At 48.8% G+C, this 21,693-nt stretch overlaps 1 pseudogene; it reads left to right on the top strand.

The window, feature by feature from the left end:
• LOC139266604 (forkhead box protein F1-like) overlaps positions 1-19,390 on the top strand; it is a 59,045-nt pseudogene extending 39,655 nt beyond the window's left edge.
• The last annotated feature ends 2,303 nt before the right edge of the window (positions 19,391-21,693 follow it).

Raw genomic sequence — 21,693 nt, 5'->3', positions numbered from 1 at the left:
TCTTCATTAGCAATTCTGCAGGGGGAATCCGAGATAGCCGGGTCGACAGGGAACCGTCTGTCATGTATTTCATGCTCTGTTTGATGGTTTGGACGACCCGCCCTGTTTGACCATTGGATGCGGGCTTAAATGGCGCAGACCTGACATGCTTGATGCCATTGTGGGTCATGAACTCGTTGAATTCCAAGCTGGTGAAACTTGGTCCATTGTCACTAACAAGGATGTCGGGCAAACCATGGGTGGCGAACATGGCCCGGAGGCTTTCAATGGTGGCAGTGGACGTACATGACAACATTATTATACATTCAATCCATTTAGAGTAAGCGTCCACTGCTACTAGGAACATCTTTCCGAGGAAGGGGCCAGCAAAATCTACATGGACCTTGGACCACGGTTTGGAGGGCCATGACCACAGACTTAGTGGGGCCTCCCTTGGTGCATTGCTCAACTGTGAGCAAGTGTTATATTTGTGTACGCATGACTCCAATTCCGAGTCAATGCCGGGCCATAAGAACATAAGAACATAAGAACATAAGAATTAGGAACAGCAGTAGGCCATCTAGCCCCTCGAGCCTGCTCTGCCATTCAATAAAATCATGGCTGATCTGGCCCTGGTCTCAGCTCCATTTACCCGCCCGCTCCCCATAACCCTTAGTTCCCTTATTGGTTAATAATGTGTGACCTGGCAATAGCCTTCATCATGACTATACCTGGGTGGGTACTGTGAAGGTCGAGTATAAATGTTTCTCTGCCTTTTTTTGGCAAAATTACATGATTACCCCATAGGAGACAGCCCGAATGGATAGACATTTCATCCTTATGTCGGTGGAACGGCTTAATTTCATCTTGCATTTCCCCTGGAACAGCCGACCAGCTCCCATTGAGGACGCAGCTTTTTACTAGTGATAGCACAGGGTCCTGGCTAGTCCAGGTCCTGATCTGGCAAACCGTGATGGGTGACCCCTCGTTCTCAAAAGCATCCATTACAAGAAGCAAGTCTGCGGGTTGTGTCATTTCCACAAGAATGAGAGGGGATCTCATAGAAACATATAAAATTGTGACGGGATTGGACAGTTGAGATGCAGGAAGAATGTTCCCGATGTTGGGGAAGTCCATAACCAGAGGTCACAGTCTAAGCATACGGGGTAAGCTATTTAGGACCGAGATGAGGAGAAACTTCTTCACTCAGAACATAAGAACATAAGAATTAGGAACAGGAGTAGGCCATCTAGCCCCTCGAGCCTGCTCCGCCATTCAACAAGATCATGGCTTATCTGGTCGTGGACTCAGCTCCACTTACCCGCCCTCTCCCCGTAACCCTTAATTCCCTTATTGCTTAAAAATCTATCTATCTTTGACTTGAAAACATTCAATGAGCCAGCCTCAACTGCTTCCTTGGGCAGATAATTCCACAGATTCATAACCCTCTGGGAGAAGAAATTCTTTCTCAACTCGGTTTTAAATTGGCTCCTCCATATTTTGAGGCTGTGCCCCCTAGTTCTAGTCTCCCCGCCCAGTGGAAACAACCTCTCTGCCTCTATCTTGTCTATCCCTTTCATGATTTTAAATGTTTCTATAAGATCACCCCTCATTCTTCTGAACTCCAAGGAGTAAAGACCCAGTCTACTCAATCTATCATCATAAGGTAACCCCCTCATTTCTGGAATCAGCCTAGTGAATCGTCTCTGTACCCCTTCCAAAGCTAGTAATATCCTTCCTTAAGTAAGGTGACCAAAACTGCACGCAGTACTCCAGGTGCGGCCTTACCAATACCTTATACAGTTGCAGCAAGACCTCCCTGCTTTTGTACTCCATCCCTCTCGCAATGAAGGCCAACATTCTATTCGCCTTCCTGATTACCTGTTGCACCTGGGCCAATTGTGGAGCAGTGGAGGCGTGGCCTAAACAGTTGGAGCTGTGAGCAGTGAGAGAAGGAGCTGCTGCTTTTGCTCCTGGCTGGGCCTGTGAATCAGCCCAGGAAGAGAAGGAAGGAAGGAAGGGGCTTCACCGCCAACTTTCACCCAGAGGGAGAGGAGGAAAAAGCAGAAAACTTGAACAACTTCACCATTTCTACAAAGAGTTGGAGAGAGGGGGAAAGACCAACAACAACATCCAGTGTGGAAGGAGGGAAACTCTACCATTCTACAGGTGGGTGTATTGGTGCAGTCCCTAAAAGTCTTTGCTGTATCGGTGGGGGGAGGAAAGAGGACCAGTCGGGGGCCGGAACATCGCGGGGGGTGTGTGTGTGTGGAAGTGTGTGTGGGGGCCTTGCTTACAACTAGGCCCCACACACCTTTGAAGCACCCCTCCCCCATTGCCTAGCCTGGGATAGCTGGAGCTACCAGGCTGAAGAAACAATTAATCCACCCTAATTAACATCGTTGGGAGTGTGTGCCTGTGTGGCTCCAGCTGCACCAGGTGAAGACATCTTCTCCCCTCACCCGAAGACCACCCCAAAGACTATTTTTGTTTGTCATCTGGGGATTGCACCCACCCACAGCTGCGAGGGGAGACCTGCCCTCACAGTTTCCCCCCTTCCCACCCCCCTCTCTCTTTCTCTGTTACTCTCTGTCTCTCCCCTCTCTCTCTGAGAGCCCTTTTCCTCCCAAATTGATTGGAAAAATATAAAACAATTAAGACAACTGAGCAGAGGGAGAAAGGCCCCTCCCCAATTGTCAACTAGGGAAGAGGTGTGCCTCGTTAAGAGCTCCTCTGCTCAGTCTATTAAACGAGGCCATTTAAAGACCATTAAGGCCTGTGACTTTGGGGTGGGTGTAGCCCTTATAGGGACCCCGTGATGGCGACCCCATCTACGCCGGTGGCAGGGCCAGCTAGGACTTAAGCGCAGGCGGCATCCACATCCACGGCACCTCCTGCGCCACCTGCTGCCCTGCCACCATTCAGACTTATAACCAGGAAACACGGGGTCAAGAGCTACACTCACCCGACAATGAGCATTGAGGAGTGCGTGCGGGCGATGGCTGGGGTAGTCGGCCCCTCGGCCATTGTCGCAGCCTCCAAGATGTCTGGGAAGGCCGTGTTCTTCCTGGGGTCGGAGCGGGCGGTGTCCCTGGCCATTGAAAAGGGGCTCGCGGGGCGTTCCTGCCGGTGGACCCTCTCAAGACCACCGCGCAGAGGGTCATTCTATCAAACGTCCCGCCCTTTGTTCCCGCTGAGCTCCTCCTCCCTCACCTACACCAACTTGGGGAGGTAAGGTCGGGGATCAACCCCATACCGCTTGGCCTCAGGGAGAACAGCCTGCGCCATGTGTTCTCCTTCCGCCGCCAGCTCTTTGTCCGGCTGGCGCGGGAAGAGACGACAGAGGGCAATTTTAATGTGGTGCACGAGGGGACTGCCTACCGCGTCTTTTGGACGTCGGACGGCGTGCGGTGCCATGCCTGCAGGGAGGTGGGGCACGTTCGCAAGAACTGCCCCGCCTCCAAAGCCGCCAAACCACCGAGGGTGGCCAAGGCTGGCGCCGCCGCCACCCCTCCCCCTAGTAGCGTCCGCGTGCCGGGAGCTGTGGGTGCGTGGGCATCGTTGGGGGCCTTTGTTTTCATGGCCTCCGGCGGGGGGGAGGGAGAGCGTCCGGCCGGAAAGAAGGCGCGGAACAAGGCGAAACACCTAGAGGCGGGTCCCCTTAGTGCGCCAGACAAGCTGTTCACCGCGCTCGGCCCAACCCCGTCACCGGCGAGCGCGGGGTGCCCTGAGCCCGTGCCCGAGCCCTTGACTAATACCGCAGAGGGGTTCGGGCGCGGGCAAGATAAGAAAAAGGGGGAGTGGAGCGGGAGGCCTCAGCAGACACGGGTGTCTCCCTGTCTCCGTGCCCCCCCAGGAAAAAAAGGAGGCGCCGCTCCAATGAGGCGGGGGGGGAACAACATCCCTCCGCGGAGGAGTCGGTGCCCACCGCGTGTCCCGCGTCCCCCACCGGCGCCCCCAAACTGCGCCGTAGGCACGAGGAATCTGTCCCCGGGGAGGGTGAGGCAGTCGAGGCTGCCCAGCCGCTGCCTCCCGGGGATGGCGTGAAAGATCTGCCTGTCGTGGGGGGCGTGGGGCCAGCGGAAGAATGCGTAGCCACCGGGTCGAGCGTCCCGGGGACTGAGGCGGGCGAGGCCGAAAAGGCCGAACCTGAGCCCGCCCAGCCAATATCCAACTTCCCCCGGGATTTGCTCGACTCGGCAGAAATACAAAGTATTAAAACTTTTAATGAATCTGTACACGCTGGGCCGGGGGGTGGCGGTGGGGAGGGGGAGGAACACCCACCCTCGCCCCCTACTTTGGAGCTGGAGCGCTTGGAGGGCCTGGGGATTTTCTATGGCCGGGTCTCTCCTTGTTCCCCGGTTCCTGGGGCGGAGGAGGAACCCCTTCCGCTGTCATTTCCCGACCCAGCACCAATTCTAAAAGAGCCCAGTGGGGACTCCTCTGCCGACGATCCTGGGGGTGGGATCGGGGCAGAGCCAGGGCCGGATGGAGCGGCCGGGCCGTTTGCCGTACCTCGTGCGGTCGACGGGCCAGCTGCTAGCGGCGACCTCCCGGGGGAGGACGGGGACTCGGTGGAGGACGCGGGTGAAGATTTCGAGTCCATCGCCAGTGAGGCGGTGGATCTCCTCGTGCCCGCCGCTGAGTCGCCCTCATTCCCGTAGAGGAACTCCGGGACTTTTTGGTCCAGTGCCGGGGTCGCCGCAACCGAGCCCATCTGGCCCGGGAAAGATGGTCCGAGCCGGGGCTGCTCATCGCTTCCGTCCGCGTCGCCGCTAAAACCATGGCCATGGGCGGGCCCTTATCAAGGGCGCAAGGTCTTGAGCTGCGCCGGCTCAAAAAGTTCCTCGCTGGGCTGCTGAAGGAGTGGAGGTCAACAGAAGACTCCGCTCCCTCCCCCGCAATAGGTTAAGGTAGAGGTTGCACTATGCTTTTGCCATGAAGATAACCATAGCCAGCCTCAACATCAACGGCGGCAGAGGGGCACATCGTATATTTGACAATTTTTCGCTCCTGCGGGAGGGGAAATATGCGGTGTGCTTCCTGCAAGAAACCCACACCGTTCCGGGAGACGAAGCCACGTGGCTCCTGGAATGGCAAGGAGAAGTCCGCATGAGCCACCTCACCGCCACTTCTAGTGGGGTGGCCATCTTGCTGGGCCCGCATTTTCAGCTGGAGATCTTGGGGGTCGAGGAGCCCGTGCCAGGCCGCTTGCTGCACGTAACGGTTCGCCTGGGGGACGTGCCGCTCCATCTCGTGAACGTGTACGCCCCTCAGCCCGGCCCGCAGCAGGCGCGCTTCTTCGAAGAAGTGTCCGCTCTTTTTGGCTCCGTCGACGTCGGCGACTGCATTGTCCTCGGGGGGGATTTTAACTGCACCCTCGAGGCGAGGGACCGCTCCGGTGCCCCGCAGTGCATGACGGCGATGGAGAAGTTGAGGGACCTGGTCGGGTCCTTCCACTTGGTGGACATCTGGCGAAATCTCCACCCCGACTCCAGCGCCTTTACTTGGGTGAGGCCTGGAGTAGGATGGTCCAGAGTCGACCGCCTTTACGTGTCTCGGGCGTACGTTTCCTGCGTCCCGGCGGCCTCCATGCGGCCGGTGCCGTGTTCGGACCACCACCTGGTGTGGGCAGAGCTCGCTTCGCTCCGCGCGAGGACGGGGTCCGCGTACTGGCACTTTAACAACCGGCTGCTGGAGGACGTGCGGTTCCAGGACTCGTTCCGTCGATTCTGGTCCGACTGGAGAAGGAAGCAGGGGGGCTTCCCCTCCTTGAGGCTATGGTGGGACGTGGGCAAGGCTCACGTCCGCGTCTTCTGTCAAGAGTACGCGAGGGGGTCGACCAAGAGGCGGGCGGCCGGAATCGGGCGCCTAGAAAAAGAGGTGCTCGACCTGGAATCCCGTCTCGGTCAAGTCGTCGAGGACCCAGCCCTGCGGACGGTGTACGAAGCGAAGAAGGCCGCGCTGAAGGACCTGCAGCTCGTCGGGTCCCGAGGCGCGTTCGTGAGGTCGCGGATCCGGTTCCTGCGGGATCTGGACCGCGGCTCCCCCTTCTTCTACTCGCTGGAAAAAAGGCAGAGTGTCCGTAAGCAGCTCTTGACGCTGCTGGCCGACGACGGCTCTCTCGTCTCGGATCCGGAGGGCGTCAACAACAGGGTCCGTGAATATTACGGGGCTCTGTTCTCTCCGGATCCGTCCAGCGAGGAAGCGCGTAGAGTTTTGTGGGAGGACCTGCCGAAAGTCAGCCCGGAGGGCGGTGAAAATTTGGAAGCTCCGCTAAGCCTGGCGGAGCTGACCGGTGCCCTCGACCGGCTCTCAAGGGGAAAATCCCCGGGGCTGGACGGGCTGACCGTGGAGTTCCACAGGGCGTTCTGGGACGTCCTGGGGAGCGACTATGCGCGGGTCCTGGGGGAAAGTCTGGCGACCGGGGAGATGCCCCTCTCTTGGCGCAGGGCAGTCATCGTCCTGCTGCCTAAGAAGGGCGATCTCCGCCTCCTTAAGAACTGGCGCCCAGTCTCCCTCCTCAGCACGGACTACAAAATCTTCGCCAGGACGATGTCTGCTCGCCTTGGCACCGTGCTGGACCACATGATCCACCCCGACCAGTCCTACACGGTCCCGGGCCGGACAATCCACGATAACATCCATCTGGTCCGGGACCTCATCCATCATTCCCAGGAGGCTGGTCTGTCGGTCGCCTTCCTATCTCTCGACCAAGAGAAGGCGTTCGACAGGGTGGATCACAACTATCTGCTCGGAACTCTGCGCGCTTTCGGGTTCGGGACGCATTTCGTCGCCCGGATCCGACTTTTGTACGCCGCCGCAGAGTGTCTGATTAAGGTTAACGGGTCCTTGACGGCGCCCCTTCGCTTTAGGAGAGGGGTGCGCCAGGGATGCCCCATGTCCGGCCAGTTATACGCCGTTTGCGTGGAGCCTTTCCTGCGCCTCTTGCGGACGAGGTTGATGGGACTGGCTCTGCAAGGGCCGGGCGTGGAGGTCGTCCTCTCGGCTTACGCCGATGACGTGCTCCTCGCGGTAGAGGATCCCGCTGACCTGCGGAGGATGCGTGAGTGCCAGGAGATTTACTCGGCCGCATCCTCCGCCAGAATCAACTGGGAAAAATGTTCCCGACTCCTGGTGGGTCAGTGGCGGGTGGACTCCCTGCCGGAGGAGCTCAGGCCTTTTGCCTGGAGCACGACCCATCTCCTCTATCTGGGAGTCTACCTTAGCCCCGACGAGGAAGCCTGGCCGGCGAACTGGCAGGAGCTGGAGGCCAAGGTCGCCGCTCGCCTAGGGCGCTGGACAGGACTGCTCCGAGTGCTGTCCTACAGGGGTCGAGCGCTAGTCATAAACCAACTGGTGGCCGCAATGTTGTGGTACCGGCTGGTCACTTTGACCCCTCCCCCTGCGTTTGTCGCCAAGATACAGAAGAAGCTGGTGGACTTCTTCTGGAACAACAGGAAGCACTGGGTCTCTGCCACGGTCTTGAGTCTCCCGCTTGAGGAAGGCGGTCAGTCGTTGGTGTGCGTCAGTACCCAGCTCGCGACTTTCCGTCTTCAGACCCTGCAGAGATACCTTTACGTCGAGCCCCCTCCTAGGTGGTGCGCTCTGGCGACGTATTTCTTCCGCCAGCAGCGCGACCTCAATTACGACACGCAGCTCCTGTTTGTGAACTTGGGGGGTGTCAGGACCGCCCTCCGGGAGCTGCCTGTCTTTTACAAGGAACTCATCAGGGTCTGGAACAAAGTCTCCACCAAGCGCAGCTCTCCGCCGGCTGGAGTGGCGGCTGTCCTGCAGGAGCCGCTGCTCGGGAATCCGTACCTCCACGACCGAGGTTTTATGTGGCGGTCGGAAGAGAGGGCTGTGGCTGGTGAGGTGACCAGGGTCAGGGACCTGCTCGATGGCGAAGGAGCGGACTGGATGGCACCAGGCACGCTGGCGCGGCGCCTAAATTCAGCCAACGTCTGCCGCGCAGCCGAAGCCATCAAGTCGCTAAAAACAGCTTTGGGCCCTGACTCCGTTAGGTGCATCGAGGAGGCTCAAGCATGTGGGGAGATCCCGTCCGAACTGACCCCTGTCCGGATGGAATTCCTCATCGGCGCCAAACCCCGGAACCTCCCTCGGGAGCCGGCGCCTCACAACTTGAGCCGCCTCGAGGAAATCCCCTCCGTGCCTTTCAGTTCCGCGCGGAGGGGTTTCCTGTATGGGCTGCTCCTGCACACTCTCAACTTTGCCATCCTCGCCGGCCGTCCGGACACGCCATGGTGTACCATCTTGCCGTCCGGAGGAGGCGGGGGTCCCCGATGGAGGGCACTCTATGCGGGAGTCCTCCCACTATTCATCGGGAACTTGGCCTGGAGGGTGGTGCACGGAGCAGTGCCGTGCAACAAATTTTTAAGCCGGTTCACGGACTCCCAGGCCGCCTGCAATTTCTGCGGTCTGGAAGAGTCCGTGTTCCATGTTTTTATGGAATGCACGAGGTTGCAGCCCCTGTTTTATTATTTAAAGGGGCTGCTCCTGAAATTCTGGCTGCACTTCAGTCCCACTCTCCTGATCTTTCGGCACCCTGTGCGGAGGGGAGCGGGTAGGTCCGAAGGCCTCCTCGTAGGACTGCTCCTGGGCACGGCCAAGGGTGCCATCAGCCGGTCCAGGCAGCGGGCGGTCGAGGGGGTCGTTCAACCTGACTGCCTGCCTCTCTTCCGCGTACATCCGCGCCAGGGTGTCCTTGGAGATGGAGCACGCGGTGTCCACCGGTACGCTCGCGGCCTTCCTCGAGAGGTGGGCACCGGAGGGACTGGAGTGCATCGTCACGCCCGGCAACCAAATTTTAATTTGATTTTATGTTTTAAAGTTTAATTTTTTTTAATTGCCGGTGCTTTTAGTGTCCCCCTCCCCTTTTATAGGGGGCACTGGAAAAAATGTGATTTTAGTGCCCCAAAAAAAAAAACAATAAAAAACCACAAAAAAGAAAAAAAAGGGCCTTATAAATGTCTGGTGTGTCATCCAGGGCGGGTGGCACGGTTTAATGTTTATGTTTTTTCAGGTAAACTCCAAAAGAGTTTCATGCACAAGGACCCCCAGGTCCCTCTGCACCGCAGCATGTTGTAATTTCTCCCCATTCAAATAATATTCCCTTTTACTGTTTTTTTTCCCAAGGTGGATGACCTCACACTTTCCGACATTGTATTCCATCTGCCAAACCTTAGCCCATTCGCTTAACCTATCCAAATCTCCTTGCAGCCTCTCTGAGTCCTCTACACAACCCGCTTTCCCACTAATCTTTGTGTCATCTGCAAATTTTGTTGCACTATACTCTGTCCCCTCTTCTAGGTCATCTATGTATATTGTAAACAGTTCTGGTCCCAGCACTGATCCCTGTGGCACACCACTAACCACTGATTTCCAACCAGAAAAGGACCCATTATCCCGACTCTCTGCTTTCTGATCGCCAGCCAATTCTCTATCCATGCTAATACATTTCCTCTGACTCCGCGTACCTTTATCTTCTGCAGTAACCTTTTGTGTGGCACCTTATCGAATGCCTTTTGGAAATCTAAATACGCCACATCCATCGGTACCCCTCTATCCACCATGCTCGTTATATCCTCAAAGAATTCCAGTAATTTAGTTAAATATGATTTCCCTTTCATGAATCCATGCTGCGTCTGCTTGATTGCACTATTCCTATCCAGATGTCCCGCTATTTCTTCCTTAATGATAGCTTCAAGCATTTTCCCCACTACAGATGTTAAACTAACCGGCCTATAGTTACCTGCCTTTTGCCTGCCCCCTTTTTTAAATAGAGGTGTTACATTAGCTGCTCTCCAATCCGCTGGTACCTCCCCAGAGTCCAGAGAATTTTGGTAGATTATAACGAATGCATCTGCTATAACTTCCGCCATCTCTTTTAATACCCTGGGATGCATTTCATCAGGACCAGGGGACTTGTCTACCTTCAGTCCCATTGGCCTGTCCAGCACTACCCCCCTAGTGATAGTGATTGTCTCAAGGTCCTCCCTTCCCACATTCCTGTGGCCTGCAAATTTTGGCATGGTTTTTGTGTCTTCCACAGTGAAGACTGAAGCAAAATAATTGTTTAAGGTCTCAGCCATTTCCACATTTCCCATTATTAAATCCCCCTTTTCATCTTCAAAGGGACCAACATTTACTTTAGTCACTCTTTTCCGTTTTATATATCTGTAAAAGCTTTTACTATCTGTTTTTATGTTTTGCGCAAGTTTACCTTCGTAATCTATCTTCCCTTTCTTTATTGCTTTTTTAGTCATTCTTTGCTGTTGCTTAAAATTTTCCCAATCCTCTAGTTTCCCAGTAACCTTGGCCATCTTATAAGCATTGGTCTTTGATTTGATACTTTCCTTTATTTCCTTGGTTATCCACGGCTGGTTATCCCTTCTCTTGCCGCCCTTCTTTTTCACTGGAATATATTTTTGTTGCGCACAATGAAAGAGCTCCTTAAAAGTCCTCCATTGTTCCTCAATTTTGCCACCGTTTAGTCCTTGTTTCCAGTCTACTTTAGCCAACTCTGCCCTCATTCCACTTTAGTCCCCTTTGTTTAAGCATAGTACGCTCGTTTCTGACACAACTTCCTCATCCTCAATCTGTATTACAAATTCAACCATATTGTGATCACTCATTCCGAGAGGATCGTTTACGAGGAGATCGTTTATTTTTCCTGTCTCGTTACAGAGAATTGTGAACCTGTGGAATTCTCTACCACAGAAAGTTGTTGAGGCCAGCTCGTTAGATATATTCAAAAGGGAGTTAGATGTGGCCCTTACAGCTAAAGGGATCAAGGGGTATGGAAAGAAAGCAGGAATGGGGTGCTTGATCAGCCATGATCATATTGAATGGTGGTGCAGGCTCAAATGGCCTACTCCTGCACCTATTTTCTATGTTTCTATCACAAGCTAGTACTAAACGCTTACATGGGTCATACAAAGAAGTAACTTGTTGGAACATAGCAGGTTTCTGGCCTTGTTAAAGGCTGTCTCTTGAGATTTACCCCAAACCCAGTCATCACCCTTGCGTAGCAATAAATGCAATGGTTGCAGCAAAGTGTTAAACCCCAGTCGAAAGTTACCAAAATAGTTGAGGAGTCCCAGGAACCAACGCAGCTCTGTCACATTCTGTGGTCTGGGTGCATTCTTGATGGACTCCGTCTTGGAGTCCGTGGGTCTGATGCCATCTGCCGCAACATTTCTACCCAGAAATTTGACCTCTGGCGCCAGGAAAACACACTTGGAGCATTTCAGCCTGAGTCCCACTCTGTCCAGTTGCTTGAGAACCTCTTCCAGGTTGTGCAAGTGTTTGGTGGTGTTGCGGCCAATGATCAAGATGTTGTCTTGAACCACCATGGTGCGCCGAACCGATTTTAGCAGACTCTCCATATTCCCCTTGAAGATGGCCGCAGCCGAGCGAATCCCAAAGGGGCATCTGTGGTATATAAACAGTCCTCTTTGCGTGTTGATACACGTCAATTTTTTCGAAGGTTCAGCCAGCTCCTGTGTCATGTAAGCAGAAGTTAGATCCAACTTGGTGAATGACTTCCCCCATGCTAGCATTGCAAACAAGTCATCCACTTTGGGTAGTGGGTACTGGTCCTGTAAAGAGACTTGGTTGATCGTTACTATTTTGTATGTAGACACTCTGTTAATGACCCTATGAGGCAGGGGTATTGTACTTAAACTGTGAAGACTGTAGTCCTTTATAGCAGCTCCTAGAGTGAGGACACCAAGAGGTGAGATCCCTTTTATACTGGGTTACCTGCAATGTGTAGGTGACCCTTAGGTCTCCAGCAGCAGAACACTCTGGTGTACAGGTAAGGTGTATACAGGGAGAAGGTACATTCAGTGTTACAGTACATCATAACATTGTAGGCATGAGCACATAACAACACTCCCCCCTAAGCATTTTACAAGTCCTTATTGCCATGACCTGTGGAGGTGATCAGTAGTGGGTGTGAAAGGTTGTGGTGAGGATTGTGTGGGTGCCAGGTGTGATCCCCGTGCTTGAGGCTGGCCTTATACATTCCCACGCCACCTCCCCTCCCACCACCGCCTCACACATAGACCATGATTGTGGGGCGATCCAATCATAGAAAGATAGAAACATAGAAAATAGGTGCAGGAGTAGGCCATTCGGCCCTTTGAGCCTGTACCACCATTCAATAAGATCATGGCTGATAATTCACCTCAGTACTCCTTTCCTGCTTTCTCTCCATACTCCTTGATTCCTTTAGCCGTAAGGGCCATATCTAACTCCCTCTTGAATATATCCAATGAACTGGCATCAACAACTCTCTGTGGTAGGGAATTTCACAGGTTAACAACTCTCTAAGGAAGAAGTTTCTCCTCATCTCAGTCCTAAATGGCTTACCCCTTATCCTTAGACTGTGTCCCCTGGTTCTGGACTTCCCCAACATTGGGAACATTCTTCCTGCATCTAACCTGTCCAGTCCCATCAGAATTTTATATGTTTCTATGAGATCCCCTCTCATCCTTCTAAACTTCAGTGAATACAGGCCCAATCGATCCAGTCTCTCCTTATTATGTCAGTCCTGCCCACCTGGGAATCAGTCCGGTTAACGTTCTCAATAGCAAGAACGTCTTTCCTCAGATTAGGAGACCAAAACTGAACACAATATTCCAGGTGAGGCCTCACCAAGGCCCTGTACAACTGCAGTAAGACTTCTCTGCTCCCCTAGCTATGAAGGCCAACATACCATTTGCCTTCTTCACCACCTGCTGTACCTGCATGCCAACTTTCAATGACTGATGTATCATGACACCTAGGTCTCATTGCACCTCCCCTTTTCCTAATCTGCCACCATTCAGATAATATTCCGCCTTCGTGTTTTTGCCACCAAAGTGGATAACCTCACATTTATCCACAATATACTGCATCTGCCAGGCATTTGCCCACTCACCTAACCTGTCCAAGTCACCCTGCAGCCTCTTAGCGTCCTCCTCACAGCTCACACCGCCATCCAGCTTAGTGTCATCTGCAAACTTGGAGATATTACACTCAATTCCTTCATCTAAATCATTAATGTATATTGTAGATAGCTGGGGTCCCAGCACTGAGCCCTGCAGCACCCCACTGGTCACTACCTGCCATTCTGAAAAGGACCCGTTTATCCCGACTCTCTGCTTCCTGTCTGCCAACCAGTTCTCTATCCACGTCAGTACATTACCCCAATACCATGTGCTTTAATTTTGCACACCAATCTCTTGTGTGGGACCTTGTCAAAAGCCTTTTGAAAGTCCAAATACACCACATCCACTGGTTCTCCCCTGTCCACTCTACCAGTTACATCCTCAAAAAATTCTAGAAGATTTGTCAAGCATGATTTCCCTTTCATAAATCTATGCAGACTTGGACCGATCCTGTCACTGCTTTCCAAATGCGCTGCTATTTCATCTTTAATAATTGATTCCAACATTTTCCCCACTACTGATGTCAGGCTAACTGGTCTTTAATTCCCCGTTTTCTCTCTCCCTCCTTTTTTAAAAAGTGGTGTTACATTAGCTACCCTCCAGTCCATAGGAACTGATCCAGAGTCAATAGACTGTTGGAAAATGATCACCAATGCATCCACTATTTCTAGGGCCACTTCCTTGAGTACTCTGGGATGCAGACTATCAGGCGCCGGGGATTTATCAGCCTTCAATGCCATCAATTTTCCTAACACAATTTCCTGCCTAATAAGGATTTCCTTCAGGTCCTCCTTCTCACTAGACCCTTGGTCCCATAGTATTTCCAAAAGGTTCTTTGTGTCTTCCTTCATGAAGACAGATCCAAACTATTTGTTCAACTGGTCTGCCATTTCTTTGTTCCCCATTGTAAATTCACCTGAATCTGAGTGCAAGGGACCTACATTTGTCTTCACTAATCTTTTTCTCTTCACATATCTATAGAAGCTTTTGCAGTCAGTTTTTATGTTCCCAGCAAACTTCCTCTCGTACTCTATTTTCCCCCTCCTCGTTAAACCCTTTGTTCTCCTCTACTGAATTCTAAATTTCTCCCAGTCCTCAGGTTTGCTGCTTTTTCTGGCCAATTTATCTGCCTCTTCCTTGGATTTAACACAATCACAGGGGGCTCGGATCGCGGGGTGGTCCCATTGCAGGGAGTCCGATCGGGAGAGAGAAGCAGGTTAGTTTGGGGTCTGGGAGAAAGTACTCCTGCTCCTCCTGGCCCACAAGCAGTACTGGAAAGACACTTGACTCTTCCATGCAGCAGTCCTCACTTCCCTTCAGCTGCCAGGTGTCCCAAGGCCCGGGAAACCCGGCTGGCCAGCATTAAAGCTGGAAGAGAGATAAAATCTGAGGCATGCAGTCGCATTTATTTAAATGGGCCACCCCCTCTCCTGCGAGCCTTTGGTTCCCTGCCCACTGTCCCGCCGCCATTAAAACTGGAAGTGGGCGGATTTGAGGCAGCTTGGGTTCGGGCTTGAGATTTTTAAGATTTTAACATCCGACCCGACCCAAAACAATCCAGTTTTGGAGGTTAAAATTACCCCCTGTGATTTTTTTTTTTGAATGTTAGACTCATCATCCACTCCAACCCACTTCCTATTTTATGGCCAGACCCCAGCAGTTTTGCAAGTCCACTGATAGAAATTCTAAAAAAAACACGGGAAACAGCCTCTTTATCTCAAAAAAAAAGCTGCAAATAGTATTACAGGTAGAGCGTACTAAATCCGGAAACCTCGGGACTAAGGTCGTTCCAGATTTCGGATATTTCCAGATTTCGGAACGTCTTTCCAACATCCCAAATCCAGAAATGCCTGAGCCAAGGTAAGGGAGGGGAGGAAGGGGAAGGGGACTCTGGCGGCAGAGCGGGGTGGGGGGTGTCAGCAACGGAGCTGGCGGGTCAGCGGTGGAGCGGGAGGGGGTCGACGGTTCCGGGTTCGGTAGCGTCGTCTGCGGATCAGGGGTTGGCGGTTCCAGGTCACGGGTCGGCAGCCAGGAAAAACCTATGTTGAAGTCCTGCAAAAAAGATAAGTTAAAGTTTTTATTTTTTAATTCTTTTTCAGCGATTTAGTAGGTAAGGGTTTTGTAAATGTTTTGTGAATTTTTATTTTTTTGTTTTTTGGAATTTTTGTGGGGGTTTTCCCTTGCTCTCGGCCCAACTTGCAGCGGTAATCGGTTTAAAAAAATGTCCGGATTTCGGAACATTTTCCGGATTCCGGATGACTCCATCACAGATTGGCCCGGTGTCCAAATTTCAGAATTCCAGATTTAGGACGCTCAACCTGTAATGATAATAAACCTTCACATTATGGTGTTCCTCAGAAAGTTCCTTTAAGGAAAATAAAAAGTTTTTAATGGCACCAATTGATCAGCTGTTTATGATACACCACCTCTTTGAGGACATTCACTGAATAAACACACCAGCAGCTGCAACTGTCGAAAGTATTTAACTCATTTAACAGTCCTCAGTCCCACTCACCAACTGACTTGATTCTAACAGATTCTAGTCCCACTCTTGAACTCTCTCAACTGATTGATGTTGACAACCTCCAATCACAATGGAAAAAAAAGGTGATTTTTTTTGTGAATCAGTGACAAACAGATGGTTTGAAATGTGACTGTCAACTTAAACACTTCTATAGAATCATAGAATGATACAGCACAGTAGGAGGTTATTCAGCTCATCGTGCCTATGCTGGTTCTTTGAAAGAGCTATCCAGTTAAAGCATTTATCCAATTCCCTTTTGAATGTTACTATTAAGTCTGCTTCTACTTTCAAGCAGTACATTCCAGATCATAACCACTCACTGCGTAATTTTTCTTTCCTCATGTCACCTCTGGTTCTTTTGTCAATTACCTTAAATCTGTGTCCTCTGGTTACCAACCCATCTGCCACTCGAAACAGTTTCTCCTTATTTACACTATCACAACCATTCATGATTTTGGACATCTCTATCAAATCTCCCTTTAATCTCTGCTCTAAGGAGAATAATCGCAGCTCCTCTAGTCTCTCCACATAACTGAAGTTCCGCATCCTTGGTACAATTCTATGTGGAACTCAGATGATAAGTGCAGGCAAGAAACCCAATTAATATTTTGGATTATGATAGATTCCAACTTCACTATCAATATGAGTCACATCTTTGGAGTCAGTTTACTGCATTTCTGTGGAGATCATTATTTTGCGAAAAGAGGCAGTACCACCGACCCCTTTCGCTCTGCTAGCTTCATGATCAAAGGTGCACCTCATTCACAACCAAAATTAACCAATAGCATTTGGAGCACTCTGAAAGTAAATTAAACAATGCAGTTTCAGGTTTCCTTTAAAGATTGCATTCTAGCAATCTTTGGAATGGACCAAGGAACAAAACAGTGTTGTAATGAATTTGCTTCATAGGTTCTTTGCTTAAGAATGCATAGCAACACTTTGCTATTAAGAATTAGTTGGTATATTAACAAAGGTTTAACAATCACACTACACATTACCAGTTCATCCACTAGGCTCACAACTGCATACCTCATCGTGGATGACTTGTCAAATTTATTTGTTTTGTCTTATAACACTGGGATGTTTTACTACGTTAAAGGCGCTATATAAATACAAGTTGTTGTCGTTGACCTAGACCCAACTGATTGGGGTTTTATTGAGTCTTGTGAAGATCACATGACTGGCTAAGCCACTCACAATGCAACAGCTCTACAACTATTTTAGTTGTGAACACACTGACAGGTGCATACATTACAAGGGTAAACTATGACAGTAATGATGGTGATAGAGATGCTGCTTCTCCTATTACTTATTATAATCTCATTGGGGTTAGACAGTAAGCATCATCACAATCAGCCCGATGAGCTGCTGCAGCTTCCATGACAAAATCTTGGGGTAGAGCTTCCGCTTTGGGCACAATCGGCAATCCGGGTGCAAATTGCGTTCAAAATTGTGCTCGTTTTCCAAAGTTAGGTTATGGTTCAAATTTCTGCTCAAGCTCATTTGCATAATCACAAACGTAACATCTTCCGCAATGTTTTAGAACATAATTATTTTTTTTCCCTTGCATTATATTTAAGAGTGGTAACCTGGTGCAATTTTATTAATAATTATAAATGGGTTTAATCACAAAAAATAAGCATTTTTAATAAAAGTGCCTAGTCCACCATCTGTGAGTAACATGATTTAAATAACTGAAAATGACTTAAAAAAGCTATACAGAACCATGTACGTTTAATTGGTGCACAGTAGTCAGTTTCTTAGTAAATTAAATATTTTTAACATTTAAAATCTTTTAAAATGTGTCTATTGGTGCCCTTGCCCCTTAAAAAAGCTTAATTTTAAGAGCCTCTTCGAAGAGCCGCAAATGGGCGCAATTAGCGGAAACTCGCCATGGTGATTAATCCGATCTGGGGTGTGGCCAGTTTTGTGGGCGGGGCCTGCTTCCAGCATGATGCTTTTAAAACCAGTGCAAAAGATTGAGGAAACTCGATTTACGTTGAAAATAACTAAGGCTTGAAATTCCAGGAACTTTAGCGCTGGTTTGGCCGATTTTGGGAAAATTGTGCTGGAAAAACCAGCCAGTGCAACCTAACGGAAACTTTACCCTGTAATGGGACTTCTTAGGGCTAAAGTCATTCAGTTTTCACTCACCTATTTATAATTCTTTGTGCATCACTTTCAAAAGAATGGGCTAGAAAACGCGTACCTCCATTGTACGCCTTCAAACTACGAAAGAATTAAGAACCTACCTGCTGCTGGCGAGGCTGCAAAAACTTGCGGTCTGAGGCTGTGAGGCGGAGGGCAACGTAATGTCCCCCAGATCCCAGGCATGTAGGGGGTGCGGAAGCGTACCTGGGGTCACTTGGGCCTGCTCCTCCAATCATAAAGCAGAATTCCATTTTAATCATTTCCGAAGGGACTCGCCAATGAGATTTAATGGAATCCCGAAATCTAATCTAATTACCATTACAGAATTGGAATTGCATTCATAATCACCTTCATTCCACCAACCTCACTAAAAATTAAATTTTTTTGATTATCTTAGACATTGTTAAAACTGTAATCCAGGCCAATATTTGCATAATGTATGACATGAAAATGTTTAATTAATGGTTTAGATATCCCCTTACACTGATGCAAATGGGCCCTGCGTATTATGTCTGGGCAAATCGCCCAATTCTATGCCAGTGATTGCTTTTTCGGGGCCCACACGGATGGTCTGTCAATGCATACTTTGACTGGCCGCAATTTCCGGATTTCGTGCATGCACAAGAGCTTGCAGAAATCCCGAACTTGTGGTGGATTTCAAAGGGAATATGACGGCGTACTCTCAGGGGTGGATTAACCATGGGGCAGATGGAACTGTAGCCCCAGGCCCACCAAAGAACATAGGCCCACCAAATAAATGTAGGAAAAAATATATAAGGACTCCCAAATAGGCTGAATAGAATAGACAATAAGAGAGGAAAAACAAGACCTATATATACTAATGTAGCTATATACAGAACAGAATATGTACTAGCCTGTTTTATTTCACATGTTATTGAGAGAAATTTGCATATATGTATAGGAATCTAGTATTGCAATGTTACCAGAACCAGAATATATACCTACTTGATACAGAATATATGCTTTCATTGTTGAATATACTGGCCTATGTTTTCATACTCAGAATCAGAATCATATACGCAATGTAATGAACATGAACAAACATAATTATAGGCCCATTTGGATTAGTTTGCCCTTGGCCCATCAGGCCCTTAATCTAGCCCAGCGTACTCTCGTACACACCGAAATTTCAGAGCCACTATCCTTTTTTATCTTTTTTCTAGCAACACAGTGCACCATAGCAGAACTTTCTAGAATAATGTAACCTGGACTGATTTGGTAAAGCTTGACCCACACCTCACTCAAAGCTGCTTTACAAAATCTAAGGATTAAGTAAATGTGCTTTTAGCATGTTTGATCTTGAAGTTATTTGAAATTAATCTAGAGGAGATCGAACCTTGGAATGTGCACATTATTGTTTATAAACTGCACTGACATGAATCTTGTGCTTCTCACTCTTAGCTCCATGATTATAATCATTGTATGCATTCTAAACTAACAGCCCAGAAAAGAAAAATGTAAATATCTGAAATACTTCACAAGCTAACAAAAAACTGGGGGAAATTACTGTTTAATGTCTAATGTCAGTTTAATGACTGATCTTGAATCTACAAAGGGACTTGGTGTATTCATGAAAATGCCAATGAAGTGAGAATTTCACTACCAGGGTCCTTTTTAAATATTAAACAGTTACAAGAATTTATGAATAATTTTTCATTTTTGACTCTATTTTCTGATTCTATGTTTTAAGACTAATAGCACCATTAAAGACACAGACTTTGAGCAATTAGTGAGGCCGGCAATGCCAGAGTTGAAGTGACACATTCTGACTTAATGACTGATATATTCATGAATGTTAATTTAGGATGTGCATTTACACTGAAGCTACTGATCTGGGATTAGTAGCTGTGCTTTGGGTTCCAGTCAGTCAGAACTTATTTACATTGCTTGGCTCCTGCCTGGCTGGAACTTTACCTGTCCTGTTTAGGAGAGAGTTCTGCTTACACCTAGATACATGTTTGAGACTTTCTCAATCTGTAGATAGAGGGGAGAATCTACACTCTCTAAACAAGGGCAGGTAGGTTTACCAAATATCTGTGAGGTCCAAAGATCCCACTGAGCACTTTGTAAACCAGGTTTGAGACTGCACTGGATTTACACTTCATTGGGGTAATTTTGACTTTGGTTGATAGTGTAAAACAAGAAAAATCAATTCTGCCAACCCTTACACAGCTCTCCCAATTTTCATTTCCACAAAGTCAATGGAAATGAATATCGAGAGAGATGTGTTGTCAACCCAAAGTGATGTGAGACGAGCAGCCCTGACTCTGGATTCACACTGCCACTTTAGTGCTGCTGTAAAGCTGAAAACGTTTTGCAGTGGCAGTGTAAATGCATCCTTAGTTCCTTCATGTTGTAAAATTTAAGAATTCCTCCAAACTAGTTCCATTAATGATGCTTCAGCAGTCATTGCATCATTTTTTTAAGTGAAAACGGCATTTAGATAATAGATTCTTGCAACTGTTTGATCTTTTAAAAGGAACTCACTAGTAAGAATCTGCTCTGCTGTCAGCTTGGCATGAATGTTCCTTGGCACTTTCTCGTATCCTGGCTAATATGGTGTGAGCTGTGACTCAGTGGGACTTGAGCACATAAATCCAGGCTTACACTCCAGTGCAGTGCTGAGGGAGTGCTGTACTGTTGGAGGTGCCGTCTTTCAGATGAGAAGTTAAACTGAGGCCCCGTCTGCTTTCTCAGGGCCCATGGCACTATTTCAAAAAAGAGCAGGGGACTTATCTCTAGTGTCCTGGCCAATATACCAAATCAATCAACATACCAAATTAAGATTGTCTGGTCATTATCACATTGCTGTTTGTGGGAGCTTGCTGTGTGCAACTTGGCTGCTGTGGTTCCCACTTCACAACAGTGACTACACTCCAAAAGTACTTAATTGGCTGTAAAGTGCTTTGAGACGTCTGGTGGTCATGAAAGGCGCTACATAAATGCAAGTCTTTCTTGCTTTCAACCAACATCACTAAAACAGATTATCTGGTCATTATCACATTGCTATTTGTGGGACCTTGCTGTGTGCTAGGAAGGATAGACACAAAGGAAAAGAAGGTGGGGTGGCATTGCTGGTTAAAGAGGAAATTAATGCAATAATAAGGAAGGACATTAGCTTGGATGATGTGGAATCTGTATGGGTGGAGCTATGGAATACCAAAGGGCAGAAAACGCTAGTGGGAGTTGTGTACAGACCACCAAACAGTTACAGTGAGGTTGGGGACAGCATCAAACAAGAAATTAGGGATGCATGCAATAAGGGTACAGCAGTTATGATGGCCGATTTTAATCTACATATTGATTGGGCTAACCAAAATGGTAGCAATGTGGTGGAGGAGGATTTCCTGGAGTGTATTAGGAATGGTTTTCTAGACCAATATGTCGAGGAACCAACTAGAGGGCTGGCCATCCTAGACTGGGTGATGTGTAATGAGAAAGGGCTAATTAGCAATCTTGTGCAAGGTCCGTTGGGGAAGAGTGACCATAATATGGTAGAATTCTTTATTAAGATGGAGAACGACACAGTTAATTCAGAGACTAGGGTCCTGAACTTAAGGAAAGGTAACTTCGATGGTATGAGACGTGAATTGGCTAGAATAGACTGGCGAGTGATACTTAAAGGGTTGAAGGTGGATAGGCAATGGCAAACATTTAAAGATCATATGGATGAACTTCAACAATTGTACATCCCTGTCTGGAGTAAAAACAAAATGGGGAAAGTGGCTCAACCGTGGCTAACAAGGAAAATTAAGGATAGTGTTAAATCCAAGGAAGAGGCATATAAATTGGCCAGAAAAAGCAGCAAACCTGAGGACTGGGAGAATTTTATAATTCAGCAGAGGAGGACAAAGGGTTTAATTAGGAGGGGGAAAATAAAGTATGAGAGGAAGCTTGCAGGGAACATAAAAACTGACTTCAAAAGCTTCTATAGATATGTGAAGAGAAAAAGATTAGTGAAAACAAACATAGGTCCCTTGCACTCAGATTCAGGTGAATTTATAATGGGGAACAAAGAAATGGCAGACCAGTTAAACAAATATTTTGGTTCTGTCTTCACGA

The sequence above is a fragment of the Pristiophorus japonicus genome, chromosome 7 (genome assembly GCF_044704955.1).
Source record: "Pristiophorus japonicus isolate sPriJap1 chromosome 7, sPriJap1.hap1, whole genome shotgun sequence".
Classification (NCBI taxonomy): Eukaryota; Metazoa; Chordata; class Chondrichthyes; family Pristiophoridae; genus Pristiophorus; species Pristiophorus japonicus.
This window is presented reverse-complemented; position numbering and strand designations above follow the sequence as displayed.